This window comes from Gossypium arboreum, chromosome 6, assembly GCF_025698485.1.
Source record: "Gossypium arboreum isolate Shixiya-1 chromosome 6, ASM2569848v2, whole genome shotgun sequence".
Lineage (NCBI taxonomy): Eukaryota > Viridiplantae > Streptophyta > Magnoliopsida > Malvales > Malvaceae > Gossypium > Gossypium arboreum.
The window spans coordinates 10,145,027-10,158,289 of NC_069075.1; the positions used below are offsets into that span (position 1 = coordinate 10,145,027).

The 13,263-nt window shown below is 35.9% G+C and overlaps 1 long non-coding RNA gene across 1 annotated transcript; it reads right to left on the reverse strand.

Annotated features, from left to right (window-relative positions):
- Positions 1–3,188: 3,188 nt before the first annotated feature.
- Positions 3,189–4,839, reverse strand: LOC128293968 (uncharacterized). Its single transcript, XR_008284129.1, has 3 exons — positions 4,779–4,839; positions 4,226–4,310; positions 3,189–3,407 (listed from the first exon to the last, which is right to left on the reverse strand). It is a non-coding gene; the product is annotated as an uncharacterized LOC128293968 (long non-coding RNA).
- Between the last annotated feature and the right edge of the window lie 8,424 nt (positions 4,840–13,263).

The window sequence follows — 13,263 nt, forward strand, 5'->3', positions numbered from 1 at the left end:
GCCTGAAATTCCATGAATCTGATGAGTAGGAATTTATTCGATACCGATATGATTTATAGATCTCGCCAAACATTTAACAATAGGATACATCACATTTTCCTCTTTCCGCCATGGAAATAATTCTGATATGGCCTCAAGAATAATCCTTCTCATTTCCATCCCAATATCCACACTGGCAAGGATAATTTTGATAGATCCCAATGTTTGGCTTTAACCCCTTTAACAACTCCGATTTTATGTAACATTGAATGCTCTAAACTATCACATTTCCTCACTGTCTTGAAACACATCACAATTCATACAACAGTATATTACTGAAAGTCAGGAAGTCTTTACTCAATGTAGACTAGTCTAGTTCAGACGTTTCGGTTACCAATATTCTCATCTATCCAAACTTTGTCAACATGTAATAAACTTTTCAGCTTTCACAAGACGAAAACCTTATCATTCGTAGTGATTTTAACTAATATCCAACTCTTTCCAATAAATATACACTTCTCGTTCAGACTATTTACTCTTTTATCCGTACAAAATGAAATTCTATTATCAGACTTGGGAAAAATAATCTTGAAATAATTGTCACATGAAATCTTTCAAATAGATAATTCACCATACCGACTGAAACTCGCGCTTTTATCACTTATGCCTTTACTGATGTCAAATCCTTACACAGAAATTAGAAAAAAAATCTCAAGACTAAAATCACCACATTACCAAGATCAAATTAAAAGTATAGTCATATTTGACATGATTAGCACGAGCTGAAGAACGTACTTCGAACACGAGTCGTAATTGACAAATTATGGAACAAAGATAACAAGGAAACCGAATAAAGAAATCCAAGATACGATACTATGTCGGAGAATCGAAAACCAAACTCATAGAGAAAATACAAAATACCCCGATAATTCTTCAAAGAAAGAAAGTCCAAAAGAAAACATCATTTAATCCCACTGGAATCAAATATAACAAGAACAATATATCTTCCCATACATATATATCGATGAAGCATCAAGTAGAAGAAGCAGAATCATAATATCATATGTATTCTCTCATCAATTCTTATCGATTTAAATGGAATAGAATACTCGATGAAATAGAGCAATATAAATTATAAACCAGTCAGACTACCAATGCTTTCATCCAACACCAGAATTAGAAGACATTCCCATATAACAAGAATTTCTTCAGAAGATCAATAGCTATAGAAATATTTCTGAGAACGGGTAAACACATAGAACATCTCAAAAGAGACTGCTAAATCTGTCTAGTCATAACTGTCACACTCAGATTGTTCACATTTCAAATATCATTTCCCCAACTAGTTCTGCCATCACAAATTTCATATTAAACCATTCACTAAAGAAGGTGGGTTCGAATAAATTTCGATTTACACTTTTCTCGACCTTGCACCGAGTAATTCGATTTACCAAAGAGAATTCCTTCTCTAACTCGGGACAAAGGCATAATTCCAATAATCTTTATATCAATCCGATACTTTATCGACTCGACTTTACTTATCAGCTCATTTTCAATCTCGATCATACTTATAATTATTCTATCATTGAACTTTTGGGTTCTCAACCGGAAACTTATTCAATACAAATCTCATGAAATTCCATTATAAGTACCACTTGTAAGGGGAGGGTTGTAGGACCTCGACTCGACTTTCTTATACATACACATATGACACAACTTCCATCATCATAGCAACATCATCAAAATCATGTCATTCATTCAGCAATGCAACATTCATGTTGGCTTACACCAATTTTCCTATTGTCCCATTTAGACAATATACTTATGCATACATTCTATGTTTTCTAGATAGCTTTACTTATCCATTCATTTAATTAAATTAATTCATGCCCATGACATCATATAAGGCCAAACAAACATAGATATTTGCATCACAATCACAACTTTCATTTCGTGCATCATCATGTACATATCATTACAATCATATAATTCAGGTCCAACAATTTAACATAGATAAGTTCATTTCATTATAATCCTTTATCTTATAAAATTATATATCATTAGCATTCATCAACATTCGACATCCAAATAAAGACAAGGACATTTTCATTCGTATCATAATATTAGACTTTTATTCATACCTCTACTACTTTCTATTTATTCCGTTCATCTTATCAAGTAAGCCATATACACTACATCATATAAGCATTAAGCAAATATGAATATTTATCACATATGTATCATAAATTTTTATTCATACTTTTCTAAACCGAGACTTATCATAATCATAATTTTACTCAAATACCTTCACATAACATTGAACATGGTTGGCGCAGCTTGGTTGGAGAGTACCCTGTCTAAATAAGACGGTACTCATACGCGTCGGAAGACATCACACTATCACAGATCAGTGGCATGTATAGCTAAACTTTTACACATGCTAGGTTAGTCCGAGAACCGACTAAACCTACTCTGATACCACCAAATGTAACGCCCCCACGCCCGAAACCATCGCCAGAGTCGAGCTTGAGGAGTTACCGAACATAATTTATCAAATTAAGAACTTCAAATCTTTTGTTTCTACATTCACAGCTTTCTAGCTACTCGTGTCACAGTTACAAGAAAAATCATATCTCGAGTTATGAAACTCAAAATCAAGATCCGTAAATTTTCTATAAATATAGACTCATATATCTATTTACCAATTTTTTTATAGAATTTTTGATTGGGCCAATTAGTACAGTTTATTAGTTAAAGTCTCCCCTATTTTGGGGTTTGACTGCTCTGACATCTGTGTATTACAAATCAGATATCTCTCTATACAGAATTTCAATGACTATGAGGTTTATTTCTGTTAAAACTAGACTCGATAAGGAATCTGTAAATATAAAGAATGACTTCTAATTATTGTTTTACAATTTATTATGAATTTTTAAATTCATAACAGAGGATCCAGAAATCACTCTGGCCCTGTTTCACAAGGTTTCAAATATCTCATAAAGTATAATTTATATGCATGTTTTTTTTATCCATATGAAAATAGACTCATTAAGCTTCAATTTCATAACTTGCTCATCATTTAATTCCATTTATACTATTTTTAGTGATTTTTCAAATTCATGTCATTGCTGCAGCAATATTCTATTTTAAGGCAAATTTCATCTTTTCATGAGTTATTATGAACTAGATAACCTATTAAACTTCCATGATATCAAACATGATCTAAATTTAACCATCACCATGACTTATCAATATCAAACATTTTCTCAACCAATCATGGCCATATTATAAAATTATTTACACAAAATAAATATATTGCTATACATGCCATACTTAAGTTTTACAAGCCATTTACCCAGATGAAAGTCCTTTGGATAGTGTGATCGAACCTTCGACCCGTCCCGATTCCCGAGCTGGCTTGTTCAAAACTACAGTAAATAAAGAGGAGGGAGTAAGCATAAATGCTTAGTAAGTTCACATGCAAATAGCAAGTAACATAACCATATAAGCAAACATAAAACATCATTTGCATAATCATCACTAAGACATTCATATCACATTTTCATTTGTCATCTTACCATATTGTTGTTATATCGAGTTTTCAACCCGAGGGTTAAGTATATACCTGTTCAAAGTATCCATTTCACAACACTTACCAATACGTCCCTTTCATCTTGAGTATTCCTCCATTTGAGTAGAACTTTACCCGTTGAACACATCGGAATATAATTCGGATACATGGAAAGTTTGCACATAAGTGCCACATATGTAGCCAAGCTACCATGTAACCCGCCCATAAGTGAACTCGGACTCAACTTAACGAGCTCAGGTGTTCGCATCCATAAGTGAACTCGGACTCAACTCAACGATCTCGGATGCCTAGTTACATCTCTCGAACTCGGACTCAACTCAACGAGTTCGGACATTCACATCCATAAGTGAACTCGGACTCAACTCAACGAGTTCTGATGCTCAACCATCCTACTGACATGTCACTTTTATCCTAATCTATTCCTAAGGTTCAAACGGGCTTTTTTCCTCGATCTCACATTGCCGTCTTCCATGGAATATCGGAACTGATACTCGGTAGCAATTCATATTTATCAAGTAGTAAACATAATTTGCATATTACTCAACATTAACCACAAAGCATAATATTTCACGATAAAAAAATCAGCATATCATATAATTAACATCAATAACTTAAAAATAACAATTATGCTACATTATTTACACATGAACTTACCTCGTATGCGAAAATGGCTACTTTTACCATTTCGTCCACAACTTGGTATTTTTCCATTTTAGCCCGAATTTCAGTTTTCCTTGCTCTATCATTTAAAATATAGTCTAATTAGGACTCACATTATTCAAATTGACCCAAAATCATATTTTGGAAAAATTACAATTTTGCCCCTAAACTTTTGCATATTTACACTTTTGCCCCAAAGCTCGTAAATTAAACTTCAGCCTATTTTCTTATGTTTTATGACATGCTGATCATTTTTCCCTTCTATGGCAACATCAAGTTCTCACTCTAACATGTACTTATGACTATTAGGTATTTTTACCGATTTAGCCCTTTTGCTAGTTTTCGCTTAAAACCGAGTAGCACAAGTTGTCTAACATAATTTAAAACCTCATATTCTATCATAAAACACCAAAATACACAAATTTCACCTATGGGTATTTTTCCAAATATAAACCCTAGGTTAAATTATTGCTAGCATAAGCTTAATTGAGCTACCGGGACTCCAAAAACGTAAAAATAATTAAAAACGAGGCTAGAACTGACTTACAATCGAGCTTGGAAGCTTGAAAAACCCTAGCCATGGTTTCTCCTTGCTATATTCGGCCATGGGGTTGAAGATGAGCAAAATTGGCTTTTAATTTTGTATTTTAATTCATTTTACCCCTAAATGACCAAAATGCCCTTACTACTAAACTTTCCAAAAATTCCATCCATGTCCAATTTTTGTCCATAGACTTAGAAATTGGTAAAATTTCTATTTAAGACCTCCTAATTAATATTTCAAAACAATTTCATACTAGAAACTTTTAGAATGCAAGTTTTACAAATTATTCGATTTAGTCTCTAATTTCAATTTAAGCACTTTATACATAAAATTTCTTCACGAAATTTTCACACAATCATGCAATCATATCATAGACCTTAAAATAATCATAAAATAATTATTTCTATCTCGAATTTTTTGGTCACGAAACCGCTATTCCGACTAGGCCCAAAATTAGGATATTACATGTTTAAACAACTAGGTCTCGGGAAACCCAAACAGACTAGGATGAGTATTCAATTAGCAGATAAAACTATAAGATTTCCTAGGGGCATTATTGAAGATGCACTAGTAAAAATCGACAAATTTATGTTTCCTGTTGACTTCATTATTTTGAACATAGAGGAGGATAGCAACACTCTTTTAATTCTAGGAAGGCCCTTTTTTGCAACTGCTAAAACAATTATTGATGTTGGCACAGGTGAGCTCACACTTCGCATAGGAGACGAAACACTCACCCTTCAAGCTCGCAATTCTGACAACACATCGGGAATTGAAGGTGATCGTCTAAACCATCCTATTAAAACTGACCACATTTTGCAAGAGATAAGTATGAAGGAAGTACATGAGCCATTCTCGAGCAATAGTAGAGGACCTGTTCATGGAGATCGAAGGCTACAAATAGAGGAGCAAGATGAATGGCAGACGCATAAACCGAGAACACCCAACAAACTGAATCTACGCTAGAACGAGCTTGATACCTCTCCAAATCATCTTAAAGTTAGAGATAAAGTCTTATTAGATGCCGCAAATCCCCATATTGTCACCACCATACCGACTGAAGAAATCCCTTTTATGATACTCAACATTTTCCCATTCGGTACGGTCGAGGTGAGTCATCCCATGTTTGGCACTTTTAAGGTAAACAACACCTGTTTAAAACTTTATTTTGATAAGATTGATAGCAGGAATGAGGAGAATAAACTCCTCGAACCACCATGACCATTCAATGGAGAGGTAAGTCGAGCTTAGACTATAAATAAGCGCTTCTCAGGAGGCAACTTGAGCAGTAATTGTATTAACTTCTTTAAAAATTTAGTCTTCAACACCTAACTTACTAACGGAGCTCTCGAATACAGGTTTTCCACAGAGACACGGCCAAGCACAAGGGCGTGCTTATGGCCGTCTGAAATAGGATAAGGCTTTCCCCAAACATGGGCTGCGATAAAATACCACGGTCGTGCGACATGGTAGTGGTCGAGCCTGTCAAAACAACACGGGAGTGAGACACACCCGTGTTGAAGAATTGTGGGTGAACCTGTTAAAACAGCACGGGAGTAAGACACGCCCGTGTCTAACACTTGTGGTTGAACCTGTTAGATCCACACGGGTGTGGGAGAAACAAACAATGTCAGACACGGCCGTGTGACATGACCGTGTGAACCTACACGCCTAAGGAGAACAGGCGTGTACGAAATTTCAGACGGGCCCAAATTCAAAATTCGCGAATCGCACGGGCAAAAATTGGGGAACATGGGCTTGTTCCCTGGCCGTGTGGCCCAAAACCTATAAATACCCTGCATTATTCACTTTATTCCTCATTCAAAAACCCTAAACCTAGCCACTGCAACTCCACACGGCCTCCTTGCCACGCCCGTGTGCCGCCTCTAACTTCATTTTTGACGCTTAATCTCTCTCCCCTAGCGTTTGTTTACTTCTTACACTTCTATTTTACTTATTTCTAATGTTTAGTATCAACATAATCTTCCAATATTTTGAACTTTTTTTCATTTTGCTCATTATTTTATCATTTAATTTGCATTCTTAGGCTAGTTGTTATACATTTTGTGTTAAATCGAGTTATTAAAGGAACCTCATGCCCATGACATTGCTATGTTTATTCTCGTACTATTACCATGCCAATATCTATCATTTAATTTGCATTCTGAGGGTAGTTATCGTACATTCCATGTTAACTCAAGGCTAGGAAAACCTCATACCCATTACATCTCTATTCTTAAGGGTGTGCAAAATTCGAGTAAAATCGAAAAAATTTGGTTAATCGACCGAATTCAGTTAATCGGTCTGTTAACCGAATTAATTCAGTTGGGGGTCGGTTAAAATTTTTTTGAGTTTTCGGTTAACAGTTAATTCAGTTCGAAACCGGTCGGCTAACAGAAAAAATTCGGTTAATTGAAAAAATTAATAAAAAAATTTATAATATATAAATAGCCCACTATTCACTCAAACCCAATCCAACATAAACCCAAATACCCAATCTAATATATATTAACCCAAGTACCCAACCCAACCCAATTACCCAACCCAATCATAAAAATTACAAATAATTTAATAAATAAAAATAAAAATCTAAAACTAAAACTAAAAATAAAAATAAAAAACATATAATTTTATACATATAATTCGATTAATTCGGTTAATTCGGGTAATTCGGTTAATTCGATTAATTCGATTAATTAGGTTAATTTTATGCTTATTTTAACCAAAACTTAAAAAACATATAATTTTCGGTTAATTCGGTTAACCGACCGAATTAACAAAAAAATTTTCGGTTCGGTTAACGGTTAAAAATTTTGAAAGGTCGGTTAATTCAGTTAATGTTATTTCGGGTCGATTAACCGATTGAACACCCCTATCTATTCTCACACCCATTGTTATTATGGTTGAGTATGCTTTATATTAGTAGTCTTGGCTGAAATAAGTTAATTCAAATTCATGATTTATTTTTTCGAACTTGTTTACCTATTATGATTATTCAGTTTTATTGCAGGTATACAATGTCGTCTTCAAGAGGAAAGAAAACGGCCATTCTTGCCTCGAAGAAGAGAAAGGGATTGTCATCTTCCGCGGGTCTAGCTACGGAGATTCGTCACCCTCTTCTGCAGTTTCCCCGAGGGCTCTAAAAAGAGATCTTCCAAATACTTCAGGCCGGACCTTTAATTGTGGGCCACTGCATCGACTGGGCTGCTGTAGAAAAAGTTCAGTTGGCTGATTTGATTCGAGCCCTCCTAACCACCGACCCTTGAGAGCTATTCTTTAGGATCATCGAGCCAACATACCTTGAGCTCACGATGGAACTATGCTCAACATTCCATCTTCAGACCTTAATGATAAACTACGATGATCCCGGCAGAGTCCAATTTTGCCTGGGCCAATTAATCTGCCAGCTAAGCGTCCTAGAGTTTGGTGCTGCACTGGGCTTATACACGGAGGAGTTCAAGGAGGAGAATAATTTAGACACTCTTAGTCGTCACATACACTTCTCCCTCTCGAAGTGCTGGCACACTTTGGCCCCTGGTACAGCCTCTTACAATCCTAGCCGCTCCAAGGCATCAGTTCTCCCACCATCCCTGAGGTACTTACACGCTATTTTAGCTCACACGATTACAGGGAGGCGAGAGAGCACTGGCGTCATCAACACCCACGATACCTACTTCTTATGGTGCATGTACGTCATCGACCTTGCCTATTTCATCGTCCTCACAATTCAGCACTAGATAGAGCGACATAGGAAGGGAGTCATCTCCATCAGCCCTTATGTGACTCGCTGGTGCGACACTTCAGGCTCCTCAACACCGCGGCCCAGGAATCATCCCTCACCCTTACCAGCCAGATGTCTCCACAAGGCATCTCGAGCATGCTTAGCATGAGGTGATCGAGAGGTGTCGAGAAACCTACCCTCCTCAGTATCGTCATGCCCAATCTATCGAGGAGGAGGCCTACAAGGACATTCCTGATGATGTCCCCCCACAGCAGGAGGACCTACCAACTTAGCCACCACCACCCTCTCGTCCAGTTCATGCGGCAGCTTCATATGCTGACATCTCTGAGCACCTCACTCGATTCGAGCAACAATGTTTTCAACGTTTTGACAACATTGATGCTACTCTACAGTAGATTTGTCAGCACCTCCACATCTCATCACTAGTCCCACCTCGCGAACCATCCAGCGATGAAGATGTTTAAAAACATTTATTTATTATTTTATGTTTTTCATTTTTATTAAAACTATTTTTTATTTTTATTTTTAGTTGATTTTAGAATTTTATTTTTAATTATTAAATTCGGTTATTTCTTTCTGAGTAATTGCTCTCTCTAATATTACCTAAAAAGTTCCTAATTTTATCACAGTTATATAGAGCTCTTAAGCTCATCATCACATAGGAACTAAAAACTCCACTGGGAAAGGTTCTCCACGACTGCCATGTCCACGACCATAGCTACCACTAGATACAATATTCTTTTGGCACAGGACATATGGACTAATGAACCTCTACGACAGCCGGAGTATCCTCCTCCACTCTCAAACCAATTACTCTCCAAAACTCTAGTTCGAGGAATTCATTATACAGGAAGTTTCACTCCTCTCCATATCTTATTCTTATACTCTAATATCTATCTTTGTACATTGAGGGCAATATACATCTTAAAAGTAGGGGGATATTTATTTCATTATCAGAAAATCCCTGAATGATTACCTTATTCTCTTGAAAAGCTCTCATATCATATTTAGGATAAATTTTGATTGATTTATGATTTTGATTGATATGTCTTGAATTAAAAACGTAGGCAATTATGCATTGATTGTTTAAACTTTAAGACATTAGAGAATCAAGCATGATAAGTTAATTTTTAAGATATTAAAATTTTAGGTTATTTTCCCAAAATTTAGGCATTACTTTGAATTGGAACTCACAAGTTTTTAACATCAAAAAGCCATAATTTTTGTGAGATTTTTGAGCCTTTTGAGCAACTATTAATTCTTTCATGCTCACTTTTATTATTGCTTTGAGTGTGTCAGTATTGAACTGTTATTCTAGAACTTGCTTGATTATACATGTCGAGACCACACCATTTGATTTGATATGTCAAAATGATTAAGGCACTTAGGATTAACCCACTCATGCCTTGAAAAGCCTAGCTCCACGATTAACTCCTAGTAAACCCCCTTGAGCCTAACAAGCCATTCCTTGTATTACCCTTAATATCAACCCTTAACCCATTATTGTTGAAATCCCTCAAATTAATTTGATCCCTATTTTTGTTGAGATCTGAGTTGGAAAAGTTGCTTAGCTATGTTTTCTTCTATTTAGTCTATATTATTTAACTTGTTCTTAAAAAAAAAACTATGTATATATATTAGTAATTCTATATTCTGAGAAGAAGCCCTGTTGTACGCAAGTAATGATTAATTCTTTTTCTAGTTAGGCAACTTTTCAATTCAATATCGATTCTAACCTTTCCTTTTAGCTTGTGACCACACCCCCTAACCAAGCCTCATTACAACCCTCTAAAGACCTTTTGATTGATGTGTCATCTTAAATTATAGTGGTGGAGATTTGATTCTCATGCAAGCCTACGGTAATGCCTTTTCACTATTGACTATTGAGTGCTTCATTTATTGTCCGTAAAGACCTCGAGTGATTTGAGTGAATCTTTATTAAGGATGTGAAACTCTGTGATATTTGAATCAAAGATAATTACTTAGATGAGGGGAGACACCTATGTTCTCGGAATAAAATGCTCAACTTGGAATGATTGAAACTTTTATGCTCTTTTAGTTGAATTCTCAATGTATGATTAATTATGGATTAATGTGAGATATTATCGATAGAAGTTATAAATTGAGAAGGATTTATTTTGATTATGAGTTAAGAATTTTGCTTGAGGACAAGCAAATGCTTAAGTGTGAGGGGTATTTGATAAACCGTAAATTATACATATTTTTACCCCATGTCTAATGCATTTTATGGATGATTTCCCATTAGAACTGGTGAATTCGATGCTCCTAATGCTTTAATTTCATGTTTTATACTTAGGAAAGCATAGAAGAGCAAAAGGAATGAGAAACGGGCCAAAAATAGAGAAAATGGGCCAAAGTAAGAAATCAAAATAGCCTGGACCGCTTCATACGGGAAGACCACACTGCCGTGTCAATTTGGCAGGCTCGAAAATGGTCTGAGGTAATTGCACACGGGAGTGTCACACGAGCGTGTCCCTACTGAGCTCAAGTTGATTCCAGTTCGAAAAAGGCTAATTTGAAGGCTCTTAGGCATTCCAAAGCCTATAAATACACCCTAGAGGAGGAAAGAAACAGACACAGAGAATAGGGGGTAAGGAATTACTCCAAGGAAGCCGATTGATCCATCTCAGAAGCTAGATTCATCATCAAGACCGAATATCTCTCCTCAATTCCCCTTCAGGAGTTTTGGGTTTTCTTTATGTTTTGTAGTCTTTATTATTCTGAGATGTTTTCTTATTTAGTTATGAACTAAATCCCTTAAATACCTAAGGGGAATAAAACCTAAGATGAATCTTTTTATTATTTTCTGAATCGTATGATAAATATTTAACTTGTTCTTAATTATATGTTATTAATTCTTGTTTTGATATATTAGGATACTGATTCAAGATAAGCTCTTATTCAGAGGAGGAATAGACCCTGTCTAAGAGTACATTTGTCATAATTAAGCGGAGTTGATTGCGCGCCTAGAAATAGGGTGACAAGATTTTACCGGATTAGGGTGAAACCTAATAAGGGGATCCATAGATTAAGTTAATGCAACCTTAGAGTGTTAATTAAGGAAAATTCTCGGTTATTCAGTCTAGGGATTAGACGTTATTAGTCTTGAATAGGGATAATAACATAACTTAGGGATCTCTACGGAATAAGTTGAATGAATAAATCGTCCGATTCGGAGCCAGAATAACAAGTAAAGTTTAGGTGAATATTTCCTTAGGTATTGTCTTAAGTCAATCGATTTTCCTCAAAAGCAATTCCCCAATTCTTTTCTTTGTGAGTTCATAGTTTAGATAATTAGTTAATTAAAGCAAAAACCTCTTTATTCTTAGGCTAGATAATAAAAAGACAGTCACTACTAGTACTTTTAGTTCTTTTAGGTTGGACAATTCGGTCTTGCTAAAACTATATTACTGTTTGATAGGTACGCTTGCCTTCATCGCGATAATAGTTAGTTCAAGAATGAGTAATTATAAATATTTAAAACTTATCACGAAATCATACGATCAACGGGTCGTGTCAATTGGGCCGTGTGGGCCATACAGATGTGTGGAATTCTGGGTCAAGTAGTGTAATCCACACGGCAATGGCTAATTTAGGTCGTGTGAGCCACACGGGCAGACTGCATGGTCGTGTGAGCCCATTTTTCTGTAACGAACTGTAATGTTGCATGGGTCGCCCAAGTCGACTGTGACTTGTCGTAGGGTCGGCAAGCATTACTTAGACCCCTGTTCTGTGATATGATACTGTGATGTATGTGTTAACATGTTACACCTAGCGTGTATAACTGTATTGTAATGAATATAGATGTATGATCCTTTATCTGCATTATAGCATGCCATATTGTATGATGCATTACAGCGGGGTTGGTTTGATGAAGTGAAGGGAGTATCTAAAATGCTTCATAAGCCTATTATCTGGTAGCTAAGCTGCATATTTATGAAATGTACTGTATTACGGTACTTTATGGTGTGTAGGGTTGGATGGGTCGATTTTATCCCCATATTAGGTGTGCAAGGATAAGTGGGTTGATTTTATCACCACATGGTGTGTTGGGTTGGACGGAGTTGGTGTGCAGGATTGGTGAGCATGTTTTCTATTATTCTGATCTGTTATGCATGCTATATTTGAGATGGGTTATGGCCTAAGTTTGTATCTGATTCTGCGTCTGAGTGGGCCAGGGCTCACACCGACTCTGTAAAGGGTTCAGGCTCGAATTATGACTGTATTCTGTTATCTAACTGTATGCATGTTGAACTGTGGGGATATACACACTGAGTTTGTGAAAACTCACCCTTTATTTGTTTAATCTGTTCAGGCAATCCTAGCAGTAGACAGATCGGTACAGAGAAGGGCTCCACGGTGACCATGGCCACCTACTCATGAGTTTTATGTTTTAAATGCTTTACCACATTATTTTATTATTTTTAGGGATATTTGTTGTAATTATGGACTTGGAATTTTGGGTTTTAATTTGGGTTTGAACTATAATTATGGAGTATAAACTGCAACGCCAAAGCAAGGTTTTCTTTAAAATTAACTAAGGTTATTTTAAGTAAAATATAATAATAATTTGACAGATTTTTATATATCAAAATGGGTTTTCCAAAAACACTCTCATGTGACATTGCCAGATAAGACCATAACGTCTAAGCCGAGTTTGGGGTGTTACATTTAGTGGTATTAGAGCCAGGTTACAAAACTCAGCTGTGGATTTGGGTTTTAAAA